The 17,013-nt window shown below is 43.8% G+C and overlaps 1 long non-coding RNA gene across 1 annotated transcript in view; it reads right to left on the bottom strand.

The window, feature by feature from the left end:
- Positions 1 to 3,069: 3,069 nt before the first annotated feature.
- Positions 3,070 to 17,013, bottom strand: part of LOC142069056 (uncharacterized) — a 29,131-nt gene continuing 15,187 nt past the window's right edge. The window contains exon 2 of the long non-coding RNA XR_012664933.1: positions 3,070 to 5,956. This is a non-coding gene — a long non-coding RNA (uncharacterized LOC142069056). The remainder of the gene's footprint in view (positions 5,957 to 17,013) is intronic.

Below are 17,013 nucleotides of genomic sequence, written 5' to 3' on the forward strand. Positions count from 1 at the left end.
TGTCGTAGCAAACGGATTAACATCCAGATGGCAACAACTTGGCATAATGCTTTGCAAGCTTAACAAATCCATCAGAATGCACGGCGCCCTCAAGTCAAATGCACAGCACCAAATGCAAATGCACTACGGACCTGGTCTGTCGGGAGGAATCAGCTTTCCTTGTTATTCATTGCTGTGAGTAAAATGTGCACAGTAATATTTTTTCCCCTAAAGCTTCTCATGCCCTCCCAGGACACATGCTCCCCCCCAGTTTGAGAATCTCTGCACTAGATGACCCTTGCGGTCCCTTCTAACCCTATGGTTCTATGACTCAACAGCCTAGTAGTTAGAGACCGTCAACAAGAGATATTGAGAACCCCACATCAGAATATCCCAAGCTCAATGGGAAGAGCTGAGCTATGGGACCCCATGTTCATATCCTCTCTCCCCACATCAGACAGAGAGGGGAATTGAACCTGGGTCTCCCACATCCCAGGTGAGTGCTCTGACCTAGGGTTACCATACATCCATATTTTCCTGGACATGTCCAGCTTTTTGGTTCTCAAATGGCCGTCTGGGAGGAATTTTTAAATATCTAAAAACATCCGGGATTTTGCCATTATTGTTTTTCCCCAAAGAAGAGTTGATCATTCAAGAAAGAGAGTGAATGTTGATCACGTGAGAGAGTGCCCGCTTTTCCCCTCCTCACTCCCAGCGCTTGCACCGTGAAACAGCTGTTTTGCATGGCTGGGAGGGAAGGGGGAGGAGAGGGAATGCAGTGCGCTCAGGGGAGGATGCAGGGCTGGAGTGCGGATTTGGGGAAGGGGTCCAATGGGGCAGGGAGGGGGCGGAGTTGGGGCGGGGACTTTGGGGAAGGGGATGGAATGGGGGCGGGGAAGGGGTGGAGTTGGGGCAGGGCCAGGGGTGGGGCTGGGGGGCGTGAGCAAATACACCTCTTCCCCCCATGGAGTGTCCTCTTTTCTGAATGTTCAAATATGGTAACCCTATCTAACCCCGAGGCTTAAAGTTGCGGCGGTCTCCTCCTCTGGCAATTTTATGTAGAGTTATGCAGGGGCCTAACTCATTCTTTCAAGAAACACCTTAGGCACCTAAGCCACCTAATTCCAGGAGAAGGGTTCCTGGCAGTGGATTGCAAGCGACTTCTCTGCTGTTACTTGTCCCCTGTGGCAGAGTGGGGAGTTGAATTAGGATGCTAGCCTGGGACTTGGGAGACCCAAACTACTGGCCCTTCATCTCTTGGAAAACAGGTGTCTTGGCACCATACTGAATTAATGTCAAAGAGCTTAGAGGAGTTAACCACATAGAAAGACAACAAAATACAAAAAGAAAAGGAGTACTTGTGGCACCTTAGAGACTAACCAATTTAATTGAGCATGAGCTTTCGTGAGCTACAGCTCACTTCATTGGATGCATCCGATGAAGTGAGCTGTAGCTCACGAAAGCTCATGCTCAAATAAATTGGTTAGTCTCTAAGGTGCCACAAGTACTCCTTTTCTTTTTGCAAAGACAGACTAACACGGCTGTTACTCTGAAACAAAATACAAGTAGACAGTAGGGAAACAGTCAAATTAATAAACAGGAAGAATCAAAGTTATGAGTTCTTCAGACCTTTACTTAGAATTATCAAGCAAAAGTAGGTTTCAGAGTAACAGCCGTGTTAGTCTGTATTCGCAAAAAGAAAAGGAGTACTTGTAGCACCTTAGAGACTAACCAATTTATTTGAGCATGAGCTTTCGTGAGCTAGCTCACGAAAGCTCATGCTCAAATAAATTGGTTAGTCTCTAAGGTGCTACAAGCAAAAGTAGTAAGTTTGGAAAACAAACACTCAGGGAAAACAAAATCTAGGCAAAACTCAACTAAGTCAACAGTTCCCAGAAGATTGTTAGCAATGCTTATGGGTTTTGTTTGGCTCACTGGGACTGAGGAACTCAGCTAGATAGCTATTCACAAGTAATTATCCCTTGTCAAACAGGGAATCATGGCATCTTTTACAGATAATGTAATGTCCCCCCATTTTATACAATGAGGGAGAAGCCAAGATTTTTGTAAAGGAGTTTATGAAAGCTCAACCTTTCACATGATATAAATCAGTCCTTGAAATAAATTAACAGGAATATAAACAGTCACATAGCACTGCCTATGCATGTGAAGCTTTATAAGGCATAACATTTCACACAGTTCTGGCTCGGTAGGGCTGACATTCCAGTCTTGAATAGGAAAAGTCTAAATTGAGTAAAGGTGACTACTGTGTAACAATCAAAGGGTTTTGTCCAACATGTAAAATTCAGGGTCTGGATCAGTATTTGGAGCACTATCTAGCTTGGAAGTGCTTGGCTCTGTGGTTTTGGTTTGGGCCTATCCCAAAATAGCACTGGGCTTGGTCCTTGCATCCCATTCTAATGTTGAAATGGGAGCTTTGGATGCACAAGAAACACAGGCTGGGGTCCAATAACAGATATACAGGATTGTATGGACATACCCCAGCTGTTCAGAAATCATGAGTCAGGCCCCGCACAATCATGAGATTTTTAAAAAAATAATAAATGGTCTCTTAAATTTTCCTTCTGCTCTTTGAGTCTTTTGAGTACACTTGGGTCATATTTTCAAGATTTTTTCCACAACCATTAAGACTAGAAGTATTTTTGTTTTTAAAAGGGAAAGCCACTATTCTCCCATAACTGCACCTCTCCAGGAAAGATAACAAATATCACATTGGTTGGCAACAAAAAACATGATGCAGTAATTAACAATGGACCATTGTTTGAGGCTTGATGCAGATATACTTCAAATAAGAAACTTATGGATGCTTATCAGAAGCCACCTGTATCTCCTGGAAATTGATCAGGCTCTCTCACAAGGTTATTTAGTATGACCTGGTTCTGACTGGGCCAAGATTATTCCAAGAAGAGCTATTTCACTGATAGTTCTGAGCTTCCTCTTCTTGGCTAAACCTGAGGCACAGAAAAACTTAACCAAAGCTCAGAAAGATTCAACTTTAGTTCTCTCATCTGAACTGCTTTTCCCACTTCTAATTACTCCTGGGGGAATTCTGCACCAAAAAATTAAAAATTCTGTAAAATTCTGCACATTTTATTTGTCAAAATAATGCAATATAATCACACCAGTTTCAGTTGTTTTGGTAAGTTATTTAAACTACAATGGAGAAAAAAGTGACAATAACTATTCAGCATTTTCTAAACACATGAAAGTTACATTACAAACATGTGGTAATTAATACCCTGCATTCCAGCTATAATCCTGGATTTTCATTTAAATTACATTACAGAACACCAAACAGCAAAACCCTTTCCCCCGCCCCAAAACAAACAAACAAACAAACAAACAAACAAACTCAGAATGTCATTTTAAGTAGCTCAGACTTTCACACATGAAAGTCATACAGTTTTGCTAATCATTGTCCTGGACCTGGCTGGGTACTTTGGGAAGTGCTTGGTTCTGATTGTCCTGACATTTTATTGACTGCTTGGTAAATGTTTTAATTTGCCCTTAAAGTCTTTTTTTAAAATGGGTAAATAAAATAAATCCCGAGCTGTAATCTAAACCCATTGTGCCATTTTGGCACAGGAAAAAAGTGAGACAGCACATAGGTCTTTCTAGCTGATTCCCTTACTGTCATTTATAAGGCTTTACATCACTCTGGCAATGTAGGGGCCTTAAAAATTTTAGAGGTTTTATGCTCCTGGGGCAATTGACTCAGAATGGGAACAGTTAACTAACAATAGGAACATTAACAATGTTACTATGCAGGCAGGTTGCTACATTTCCGCCTCAGGAAATGAGATCAATTAACCACCAACAGCAACATTAACAAAACGTGGTGTTTCTTTTAACAAAAGCTATTTTCTTTCATTTAAAAACAAACAATTTTCAGTAACATGATACTAATATTTAATTGAGTGTTTTTTCGATTCTCAAGAAGTTACAGACGTGTTACTAGGCAAGCAGGCAGGCTGCTACATTTCAGCGCCAGAGAATGAGATCAATTAACTAGCAGGCAGGCTGCTACATTTCTGCCTCCAGGAGAGAGCCTTCCTTTTGCATAATGAAAAGACCTATCCCCCTCCACGGCCGGCGAGCCACAGTAGCAAGCGGGAGGGATAGAGTCTCTCTCGCTTGTTGGCCAGCCCCACCTCCTGTCAGTGATCAGTGTCTCCCCCACAGGCACACATGCCCAGCCCTCCTGCCCCCACAGAGATTTGCGTCTCTGAGACTGCGCTCACGAAAGCTCATGCTTAAATAAATTGGTTAGTCTCTAAGGTGCCACAAGTACTCCTTTTCTTTTTGCGAATACAGACTAACACGGCTGTTACTCTGAAACCAGGCACGCTGGAACAGATGTGCTGCCTGGGCTGCCGGGGACGATGCACGTGTCCCCCCGCAGATTTTTTTTTGCATTTTTCTGCCTGGGGGGCACAGAAATACACAGACCATATGAATTCTGCACCCCCAGAAGGGTGCAGAGTTCTGTCAGGAGTATTCTAATGTTCCTTGTCCACCAGGTAGGAAACGTAAATGCAGAAATAAATTTTGCATTGTCAGACAATGTTGTATGTTGAGACAATTCCTCAAAAGGGTCAATAGGATAAAAGTTCCATTAGCTGTCTCATATCAGTTTCACTTCAGTGAAAATGTAAAGTACTTCAGCATCAAAGGGTACATCTACATTTGAGCTAGGAGGGGTTATTCCCAGCTCGATTAGGCGTACCTGAGTTAGCTCTACTTGAGCTACCATGCTGAAAATAGCAGTGTAGACAGGGGAGCATGAGTGGTGGCTCAAGCCAGCCACTCAAGTACATACCCATCTAGACTCCTGGGTACATACTCAGACAGCTAGCCCAAGCCATCACCAATGCTACCCTGGCTACACTGTTATTTTTAGTAAATTAACTCGAGCAGAGCTGGCTCAGGTGCATCTGCATGAGCTGGGAATCACACCTCCCAGCTCAAATGAAGATATACTCCAAGAGAAAGTAACATACAGACTTCAGAGACTTATTATCAAGAGAAATCAGAATATTCACTGATTTTTAAGGCCAGAAGGGACCATTAGATCATCCAGTCTGACCTCCTGCATAACTCAAGCCTTATAATGTAATCCAGTTATTCCTGTACTGAGCCCAGTGATTTTTGTTTCACTAAAGCACATCTTCCAGAAAGGTGTCCAGTCTTGATTTGAAGACTTCAAGGGATGGAGTATCCTCCACTTTTCTTGGTATCTAATACTGATGAGTCTGTACTAACAGAGAAGATTGGGTAACACTGCAGATCTTTGTGGCTTCATATTCCCCAATGGACCCAAGGTTCCGAGGTTACCTCCAGAAACGTCAAACGGAGGCTAACAGATGTACCCATAATAAACCAAATGTCACCAGCTTAACTGGAAAAAATGAAATACACTGTGATACAGATACACTGTGGACAGGAATGTATGATCTGTAGGAACAATTCATCAATAAGGCCTTCAAAGGAGGTTAACTCTATCCAGTATAAACCAGCTGCAGACACAGAAGGGAAAGCATGGTAAGTCTCTGGTATTATGCAGCCATCTTGTAGCTGACCTAATTGCCTGGAAGCCACATCTTCTCTGCCTTGCCTTTCCGACATTTCTTCTTGATTCCAGGTACAGGCTGTCCATGCTTTTGTCCTCCAGGTGATCTCATGAAGAGGCCCATCAAAATGGTGATAAGCTGAATGTTTAGGTTAGGTTACACTTGTTCTTCAGATCTGCTAGGATCCAGTCTTATGACTGGTTCCACTTGTGTGGATTTGCAGCATCCGGAGCAGATGTATTTCAGGATACACAAATAAGCACTCCCCGATAGGATAACAGTTACATTGATGATAACAGTAGCACTGAAGACTGGTGACACGGTGTCCTCCAAAAGTGAGTGGAGTCCTCCAGTTGCTGAGCGGGGAGGCAGCTCAGTTTGCTCATCTAAACAGGACAAAGCAGTAGCAAGTTAGACAACTTCTTTGGAGTCATATTGTAAACTGTAGGCTCAAGTTAGTCTGATAAAAATTTAGTAAAACAACAGCCCGTGTATTTTAAAGTTTATTATTTATGGCTATTATGGTAGTGCCCAGAGGACTGAGACCCATTCATGGCACAGAGAGGTAAGCTCTTCAGAGCCAGCACTAGTTGGCCCATTCTTATGATCATATCCACAGTGGCTGAGGCAGATTTAGCATTTCAGTCATTATCGTCCAATAGCTGTTTGGATGCTCTCTATGGTACATGTAAGTGCGCTTAGTGTTCAGAGGGGTCTACATCAAACACAATACTAAATGAGGCCTTCAAAACCAAGATCCTGTCTCCTCTTTTCGATAGGCCCTGAATAAGGGTTCACCACCACCCTGTTGCTGGGCAGCGTGTTGTGGATTGGTGGAAGACCACAGTCAGCCCCAGAAGTAACAGCATTTCAGTGGTGCTTTATGCATGTGGTTTGTGACATGCTTTGAGGAATGGAAGGCTTATAAACTATTACAGCTGCCATTCTTGTTGACAGCCTCAGCAGAGGGCACAAGAAAGATGAACTATCCTCTCACCCCGGAGCTCTGGCAGGGACTGTGGTGCCGTTACCAGGGCAGTGTGCAGAAGCTTGCGCTGCTGCTGACGCTTGTACTGCATCTGGTCTGTGGCTACTTTGAGGACTTCAGGAACCAGGGCTGTCAATGCAGCAATCATGAGCATTAAATGCCATGACTGAAACAGCTGTTTGGCGGTGGCAAGCACTGGGAGGAGAAGCGGGGATGCGGCACGCTCAGGGGAAGAGGCAGAGGCGGAGGTGAGGTGAGCTGGGGTGGGGTGGGGAGCTTGGCTGCCGGTGGGTGCAGAGCACCACCAATTTTTCCCCGGAGCACCTACGGAGTCAGCGCCTATGCCTGGCACTGATTTTTTTAACAACTAAAGTGTTTGGAATTGCAACTTGGCTAACGTTTAGATGGTTCTCTACCTGAGTGCACCTGAGAGAGAGTTAAAAACCGGCAGAACAAATAGGATGGTATGCCAAGAGTTAGAAAGAAAAGAGAAATTAGAAGACACAAAAAGGTTATGTTGGTTGGGAAATTAACAGGAATGGGAACATGTGAGCTTTAATTTTAAAAATATAAACACTTTTTTTCAGGCCGCATGGGTTCATTGTGGCTAAATATAGCATTATTCAAAGTTTCAAACAGAAGCATAAGAAGCCTTAATCTGATTTCTCTCACACTAGTTTAAATCAGGAGTAAGTACAATGAAATCAGCATAGTTGCATCTGTGTGTTATTAATTTATCCTGAAGCATCTAAGCACCCTGATCACTGTCCAGGGCCTCATTGTGTTAGGTGCTGGGTTTATGAAACAAACAGACAGTCCCTGCCCCAAACAGCTCACAGTGGAAGCATATGATGAGAGCTAACAGTGGAAAGGCAAAAGAAGAAGACAAGGTAACTGTGAAGTAGTTGAATTTGGCTGAGCGACCACCACTGGAGTCCAGTTCTGGTGTCCAGAATACAAGAAGGATGTTAATAAATTGAAAAGGGTTCAGAGATCAAGTCTGGATATTTTTTCTAAAAGCCCCTACTTCAAGCAGAAATTATTTGGTGGAAGTTCTACCGTCTGTATTACGTAGGAGGTCAGATCACAATGGTCCCTTCTGATCTTTGAATCCATGAAGAGACATGAGAATGACCTGAGGACTGGAAAACGTGCCTTATAATGACAGACTCAATGAGCTCAAACTATTTATCTTAACAAAGAGAAAGTTAAGGGGTGACTCAATCATAGTCTACATGGGAAATAAATATTTGATAACGGGCTCTTCAACCTTTCAAGAGAAAGGTATAACAAGATCCAGTGACTGCAAGAGCCAATGTAGCTAGACAAATTCAGACTTGAAATAAGGTGCAAATTTTTAACAGTGAAGGTAATTAACTATTGGAACAAATTTACCAAGACTTGTGGTGGATTCTCCATCACTGGCAGTTTTAGAAAAGCATCCAATCTTGATTTTAAGAGAGATGCTCTAATTCCTGTTGGAACTAGTCAGCCAATTTCTGTGGCCTATGTTATACAGGCGCTCTTACTAGATGATCACATGATCCCTTCTCCCCTTAGAAGCTATGGATCTGTAATGGGTGTAAAACTGGTGTAAGAGCAGAATCAGGCCCAACAAATCTGATTTTCTATATACCCAAAATCCACAGTGATTGAGGATTTAATCTATCTGGTTTAGTTAATTCAGGCCCCATTTTTTTCATGTTGCTGGATGAAGGTAGATATGATCCCCATTGGGATCAGCCATTCATTAGTGAGGTGTGTGTTGGTAGTGACAGTAAAGGAAGGAACAAGAAGCCAAAAACTAGAGCATGGAGTGTGTTGAATCCATGGAGAGAGAAAATGGAAAACTGACATTGAACAACACTCTGTTGTTACAAGGGGAAACAGCCATGCAGGTGGTACAGACGTTAAAAACAAAATAATTGCAGCAAATTGGAGGAAGGTTGCTACATCATAGAAGACAAACAAACAAGCCACTCACAGGGTGCAGTGCCCCTGACACCTCAAAGCTTTTAGGATAACATCTGACAGGTAAGATGCTGTTTCCCACACACTGAATCTGCCTTAGCATGATCAGTGCAGTGTATTTGCATTACTCCAGGCACTGAAAGTTACACTGGCCTGAAGTTCTGTACTTCCTACAACCAGTGAAAAAATGCTTTGGTAGTTGGAAGGATAGTCCAAGATCTGCTATTTCGTAAGCTAGCAGGGTTTGGTGGCAATGCTTGATACGACAATGAAATAAGCACTCACTTCATTACAATTCCTCCCTGCTGTTTACCTCACATTTCCCTTCCCAGGTCTATCAAAAAATGCTGCCAAAAAAACCCCGTTTCTCCTCCCCAGCTGCTCAAACCATGTCACTCCCCTGTTTGAATTCCTTCTCTATCTGACACTTGCCTACCAAATCAATATCAAGCTCATGGTCCTCGCATTAAAGACTCCAAGCCTGTTTATGGCCCTAATTCAGCAAGATACTTTTAAAGTAATTTTTAAGTACATGAGTAACTCTCTTGAAATCAGATCCTTAAAGTTAGGAATATGAATAGGTACATTGGGGCCAATGCCTCTCCTCTCATTTACGTCAGACTCCTCAACTCAACCACTAGTAATTATAGCCTCACAGCACTCTTGTGTATCACATCTGCATTTTACAGACAGAAAAACACAGAGACAGACATTAAGTGGTTTGACCACAGTCACACATGGGTCTGATTCTTGACTGCACTGTGCCTTAGTCAGTCATTTACACCTGATTTCCACAACCAAGTCTTTCCCCGACTTTTCACAGGGGTAAGTGCCTCCACAAGATACAAGGCAATGGAGAATCAGGCTCAGAGAATTTGTGGCCAAGCTAAAGCCTCCTGTTGCCCAGTTCCCTTTAACCCCCAAGACCATTCTCCCTTCTCTTATCATACATGAGGGGTTTTTTTCATACTGCATGTTCTGTATGCTCAGCATGTCCCCTCTGACTTTATTAGCAAAGAGAGTAGCTGAATAGTTACATTTTCCACGTGGTGTTCATCCAAGTTCAAAGCACTGCATGAAGTGTTTCAAAAGCCGTTATCCATCAGTAGGCAGCCTGAGGGAATCCATGGAGAAACAGCTTTAAAATATGTTTTCTTCAAAAGCTGCTCTAAAAAGTCACCATTCTCCTCCAAGATCTTCTCTCTAATCAAGGCCTGATTTTTCCACCCTTCATCTCGCTGAGCACTACAGTGGTCACACACAAGGTTTCTACCAGTCAGAGAGAGACTACCACCCTTACCAGTATCTCCCATTTAAAAGTAGGGCTCCTCTTGCAAACAGGTAGAATATTTCTAACTGCAAGTTTAAGTGCACGCACTGCACCTTACTGCGCAAGCAACCCCTTTATTTCAAGATCCCACTATTTAACACTGATGTCTGCTGTGATGAGTACAAGACGGTCCCCAGTGGCTAGGGAACAAGCACACCATGACTGCTGCTTACCATACTGAATAAGGTGTTTGCAGCGTTGTCGGAGCTGTGTTGCTCCCAGGATATGAGAGAGACAAGAGGGGTGAGGTAATGTCTTTTATTGGATCAACTGCTGTTGGTGGAAGGGACAAGCTTTCAAACTACACAGAGCTCTTCTTCCGGTCTGGGAAAGGAAATCAGAGTGTCTCTTAATATGTTCTTAATATTAAAGTGTTACTTACTATGGTCAGACTAGATTATCTTAATGGTCCCCTCTGACCTTAAAATCTATGATAATTTCACAGTTACCTTATCCTCCCCCTCTGTTTGTTTGTCTCCACCTTTTGTCTCTCCTGATATGGTTAGATTGTAAGCTTCTTGGGGCAGGGATTATCTCAATTATAAAGGTATACAGTAGACTTTTCCCTAATTGGAACCTGTCCTGGCTGAGTCATGGGCAGCCAGAACCAGAGTCTGCAGTCATGAGACAGGAGTCAAGAGTCAGCTGAGTCAGGACACCAGAGACATCAGAGGTAGGAGTCAAACTGGAGATCAGAACCACAAGTCAGGAACCAGAGTTAGACTGGGTCAGGATACTAAGGGATCAGAGGCAGGAGACAGATTGGTGGCCAGGAACCAGATGACATGAGCAGGAGCCCAATTGTTCGGGAGCTTCCTGTTCCTGCTGCTGCTTAAGTAGGGCCAGCAGGCCAATCAGCAGCTCAGGGACTCCATCAATCAGGCCTCAGGGGCAGAGCCTCACAGTAGGCTGGGCTTCAACCCTCCAGCTGGCAGCCTGCTGACAATATCTTATCTGGGATCCATGAAGTGTGCCTGCTCCTATGGGCCTGGGCTCAAAACCTATGAGTTATGACAGGGTCTCCAGATTCTACTTCAATACAAATAAGTACTAACACTCCGTGTGAGCACAGAGTGGCAGAATCTGGCCCTGCCATTCAGTTGCACTGAGGAAAGCAAAGTTTGCAAGAAATATTGTCCAATGCAGCAGCAACTAAGAAGCTCCTACAAAAGCTAATTCTGCTCTTATCAAGATTCATTTAGAAGTCTTTCTTTTTTTTTTTTTTCTTCATAATACAACTTTCCAGCATCCTTACTAGTAGCTACAATTATTGGGTCATTTTTCATCTAACCCATCTGTTTGCTTACACGCCTTGTAGATTGTAGTAACCTATGCATAGCATTGCCTTGGGGATTGCAAATGCAATAATCCTAGAACCCACGTCATTTTGATAAGCTGCTGGTGCACAGCATAAACTGATGGTGCCTCTTTCATTGGCATAAATGATATGTGAATAGACTGCTTACCCTTATTCAACAGATGCAAAAAAGTATACAAGGCCATTCCCCCAGTAAAGAGAGAACACGGATGATTGTTCAAGTTTTCTGTTTCTCTGTAATATTTACTTTTCTTATTACGTTATTCTGCCTCAAATTTTTATACAACTATCACAGATTCCAATTTTTCACAGCACAGGCTTTGGCATCCATTGCCAGGGAACAGAAGTGCCAAGGAAGAGAAGGGATTGATGTACAGTACCTGCAGGGAAGGGAGTGAGAGTGGATGGTGGGAAGATCAGCACTTTGAGGGCAACTTTAGCTGGACTTTGCTCCAGCCTGGGTACTCCGTATGGTATGCTGGGTCAAAATGTCATTTCCAAGTCTGGGTAGTGGAGTCTGACTCTGACTGAAGTTTGTAGATTGTCCTCTTATTTCATAAGATGCCTCTTCCTGCTGGGAGAAGATTTCTTGAACATCCTGGATCCAGCATTGTAATGGAAGGGATTTTCTACATGAGAAAAACTGTACCCTTGGCTTGTGATAAAGTTGTAGGGCCTGATTCTCCACTGCCAGAATGGTTGCATTTTACACCCTCTCTGCACAGGTGTAAATGACCACATAAGGTGCAAAGCAGTGGAGCATCCAAACTGCCTGAAGAAAAGGAGTACTTGTGGCACCTTAGAGACTAACAAATTTATTTGAGCATAAGCTTTCGTGAGCTACAGCTCACTTCATTGGATGCATTCAGTGGAAAATACAGTGGGGAGATTTATATACACAGAGAACGTGAAACAATGGGTGTTACCATACACACTGTAACAAGAGTGATCAGGTAAGGTGAGCTATTACCAGCAGGAGAGAAAAAAAACCTTTAGTAGTGATAATCAAGGTGGGCCATTTCCAGCAGTTGACAAGAATGTCTGAGGAACAGTGGGGGGGGGGGGGAATAAACATGGAGAAATAGTTTTACTTTGTGAAATGACACATCCACTCCCAGTCTTTATTCAAGCCTAAGTTAATGGTGTCCAGTTTGCAAATTAATTCCAATTCAGCAGTTTCTCGTTGGAGTCTGTTGCTCCAAGGAGGAATTTTGCTTGGAGACTCCTGCACCCTATTCTGGTGGCCTGAAAGTGCCAGTCTAGCCTTGGTGCTGAGTGACACACTGGCATCATGCTACAGCGCGTGGCTCTTTCTTGACTTCAGACTTTGTGGAAGAGTGAAAAACTGCACATTGTCCGCATGAGCACCAACATCAGAATTCAAAGCTGGGGCCTTGGAGACATAGCTAAGCAGTAACAAAGTGCACTCAGTTCATACCCAGGTACTGGAGGAAAAGTCACTGTGATGCTGCAGATGCCCTGAAGAAGAGCAATCAATGACTCTGTTTAAGCTCCCAGTCACTGGCTGAATTAACATATGTTCTCTCTTGGGTATAAGAAATGTTGGTGGGCCCCATGAAATAACCTTAAGTCATCATCAAGGGCAGGAAGCAGCATCCAAAATCCACTGACCTAAATAACTCTGATCTTTTGAGAAGCCAGACTGGGGGAGAAAACAGTTTAATTTTATACTGAAAGATACAACAGACATAGTGGCTGCTCTCATTTAATGTACCAGAAATGCCAGTTGCTAATGATTTTTGAAAATGAGACATGGACAGGCGGATTCTTTGTCTGTAATTGTATATATCAGAAACACAGTCCAACACAGTTCCTTGGATCAGCAGTTTCATTAGTTCAAAATGCCATTGGTTCAACAATTTCAAAAGCTTTTATATTAATCAGGGTAGGAAGGAGGAGAAGAAAAGACAAGGAGGGATTGCGCTGGCGGATAAAAACGTGCAGTGCAGGGAATCTTGCCTGACATTTATTGAAGGTGGTGTCTCACTTTCAAATACAATTATTTCAGTTTGAGAAAATCAATCTTTACACAGCAGGGACTGAATGCCTGTTGCCATTTTGGGCCCAAGAGGTTAGCCAATATTTGGAGCCTTGCTGGGTTGTTTCCACTAGGAGGAGAAATTGGGGATACAAGTCAGGTATTTCTTTGGTGCGACCCTGTTTATTTACAAAGAATGTACACAAAGTCCTATTTCCCTGCACACAGTGGAAACAAACAGCAGACAGTTTCCTTGTTCAGAAATCCAAGTCTGCCTTTCCAGCTAATACTGTAAGAATCGCTGTCTCTCATCTTCCTCCCAGGGCCATACTCACCGCTGCTTCTCTCATGTGGTGCTGCTTTGTGCTTGCTTTCAGCTTTCTCACACAGCTTGCCAAAAAATCCCTTAGCCCATGACTTTACAATCAGTTCCAGGGAAACCCGTCAGACTACACAACTTCACTCTGCTCAAGTTTTCCCATGCAATCCCCTGGGCGGTGGCTTCCTATTCTTTCCAGTTCTTGCTATATGAAAGGCATTTAATTGCTCCTTCCATTTAGCCGTAATGAAAGGTGCTAAGCACATCCATTAGCTTTAACAAAATCTATGATTGTCTATACTCATGGCAGCGATTAACATTTTGCAGCACAATATTCTTATCTCCTGTCTCAGAGGAATTTGCCTCAATTCCCATTTCATTAAGACAAACCTGGGCTGTTTTTCTTGGTACACGACATTTTCTTTCTTTCCCACCACCTCCACCCCCATTTCACTCACTCACTGACACATCCCTTCTCACAGGGAAGGATTTCTTGTTGTGAATGAGGATATCACGATGCTGGACCCACGTGCACGACCAGTTCAGATCCTATACAAGTGTGGACTAAAGTCAACGTGATTTTAAGCTGAAGATGCAGATGCCTGACATTGTGCGGCTGGGAAATAAGAGCTCCTCTTCCTATGGCTGTTTTTAGCTCTAGGGGCCTGATCCAAAGCCCACTGAAGTCAGTGGGAGTCTTTCCATTGACTTCAGTGGGCACTGGATCCAGCCACAGGCACATTAATACCAGATAGGAGAATATCAGTAAATTGGAGAATTCAGAGATGGGGTGGGAGCTGAAGGGATGGAGTTCTGCAGGAAAAATGAACCAATATGAATATTGGATAAATGAGAAGGAGAAATATGATACACCACCCAGTTACAGTCCTTGTAGACATAAGCACCAAGGAAGGATTGCTCAGGGTAGACCCCAGGGGACAGAACTAAGAGTAAGAGGATGAAACTTTGTAAAGGAAAATTTAGGCCGAGTAGAGTATCTGGAAAAGTTTCCCAGTAGTAGACTTTAGATTTTAAGGTCAGAAGGGACCATCATGATCGTCTAGTCTGACATCCTGCACAACGCAGGCCACAGAATTTCACCCATCCCCTCCTGTAATAAACCCCTAACCTATGTCTGAGCTATTGAAGTCCTCAAATCATAGTTTAAAGACTTCAAAGTGCAGAGAATCCTCCTGCAACCCGTGCCCCAGGCTGCAGAGGAAGCAAAAACCCCCCAGGGCCTCTGCCAATCTGCCCTGGAGGAAAATTCTTTCCCGACCCCAAATATGGCGATCAGCTAAACCCTGAGCATGTGGGCAAGACTCACCAGCCAGACACCCAGGAACGCATTCTCTGTAGTAACTCATATCCCACCCCATCTAACATCCCATCACAGGCCATTGGGCATATTTACTGCTAAAATAGTCAAAGATCAATTAATTGCCAAAATTAGGCTAGCCCATCATACCATCCCCTCCATAAACGTATCAAGCTAAGTCTTGAAGCCAGATAGGTCTTTTGCCCCCACTGCTGCCCTTGGAAGGCTATTCCAGAACTTCACTCCTCTGATGGTTAAAAACCTTTGTCTAATTTCAAGTCTAAACTTCCTGGTGGCCAGTTTATATCCATTTGTTCTTGTGTCCACATTGGTAGTGAGGCCTCAGACTGTGGAATAGTGTCCCAAGGGAAGTGGTGGAAACCCCATTGTTTGAGACACTGACAACTAGACTGAACAAAAACCCACAGAGCAATTCTGCCCATGGAGTCAATGACTTAATATGTTTTTTCTCCATTTTTAATGCCTGTAGTTTTATTGGCAAACCTTGCAGAGCAGCAGAGTCTGACAACATTTAGGAATGACCCAGCTAGATCTTGGGCTAGATTGCTTAAGATATAGGAATGTTTTGCTTTGCATCTCTCTAAGGTCTGATAGGGTGAGCTAAGTTCTTCTATAACTTTATTCCAAGCAGCATCCTTTCCGTTCTGAAGAAAACTGAGAAAAACAACCCCCCTGAAGTCATCATAAAGACTAGCCAAATGTGAGTTGCAGTTACTGTGATTATTGCTATTGACTGATTTGTTACACCTACACACTATACACACAGCTAGCCTGTACTATTGTTATTATTGTTACTCCATCCTCCCTCCCAATGCCATCCTCCCTCCAGACCTGTTACATCTGGTTTTGTCTAATTAAGAGATAAGCTCTTTGGCACAGAGATGTCTCTTATTCTGTGTCTATGCAGTACCTACACAACAGGGCAGTGACTTAGCTGACGCCGCTACACACGAGCGTAATATAAATAATAATCCTAGTCTAGATTACTGAGCATGGACCCTCTGTTGCAATCACTGGGAGTATCAGTTTTTGGGGAAAGGTCATTGGTGGACCTTCTAGCTGTGTTCATTGCTAGTAATGTCGCAGTACCGTATAGGAGCCCAAGTCATGGGTCAGAACCCCACTGCACAAGGCACTACACAGACACCTTGCAGAAGGGTGGTCCTTGCCCTGAGGAGTTTACTGAGTACAGTCAGCCTCCAGGTCCAGCCTATGAGTATGGGCAAATCTCTTCAGACTGCTTTATCATGCCCTAGCCCCACCACCTAACCACACCATTTTGTAGCTTCCTAACCTAATGGGTAGACAATGGACCACTCTGCTGCTCTGTGAGCTGGTAAACTGGGAGGAAAGGGATGCCGGAAAGCAGGGTATTAGACACCTTGCCATGGTCTCCCTCATCAGTGGAATGAGAATCTTCCTAAAGGAAGGTCTGGCTTCCACACTACCCAACGTACTTTGAAGCTATCTATTTAATTTCTTCAATATACATGAAACGGCTGACATGAAGGGCCAGATTGTGGTCTTTTGCCACTGACTTGCACTGGGGGCAATGTGGGGCCACCTGTCCCAGAAGCTGCTACAGGAGGGATTGTGCTTCAACAGGCACAAGCCCTTCTGAAGTTCCCTGCCACATGTGGTGATACAGTCGGCTACCCTCTCCACCCCTGGCAAGATCCATGGGCAGATGTGGAGAGGGATTGGATGATGTATCAGTCTCCTTCCTAACCCCAAAGGAAGGCATCCATAAGGATGCATGCAGCATATTAGCCCCTTGTGCCCCCACCTCCCCAGTGCAAAGAGACAGCAACTGTACCCAGCTCCTTGTGCGTGAAGAATCTGGCCCTAAGGTATTCTCGGCCCATATGTGGAAGCTTTTCTTTCTTCTAAATGTGATGTGCAATCACAAAGCTCTCTGCCAAGATAGCGTAACTCCCCAGGTCAGGAGAGGGTTAGCAGTTCATTCATTAGCTGTCCTAAAAGAGCTCTGTAATTAAGAGTAACTTGCTTCAGCTGATTGCTCTACGCCTCTCTACAGCCAACCTGGGCCACCTCCTCTCTGCATTCAGTATCGCAGCATGAAGCTGGCACATGTCCTGCTTAAATTACCATACTCGGTGAGTCATTCTTTTCCCCTGTCCATCTCCTCTTTTTAAAACTAATGTCAGGGTGCAGTGAT

The sequence above is a fragment of the Caretta caretta genome, chromosome 1 (assembly GCF_965140235.1).
Source record: "Caretta caretta isolate rCarCar2 chromosome 1, rCarCar1.hap1, whole genome shotgun sequence".
NCBI classification, from domain to species: domain Eukaryota; kingdom Metazoa; phylum Chordata; order Testudines; family Cheloniidae; genus Caretta; species Caretta caretta.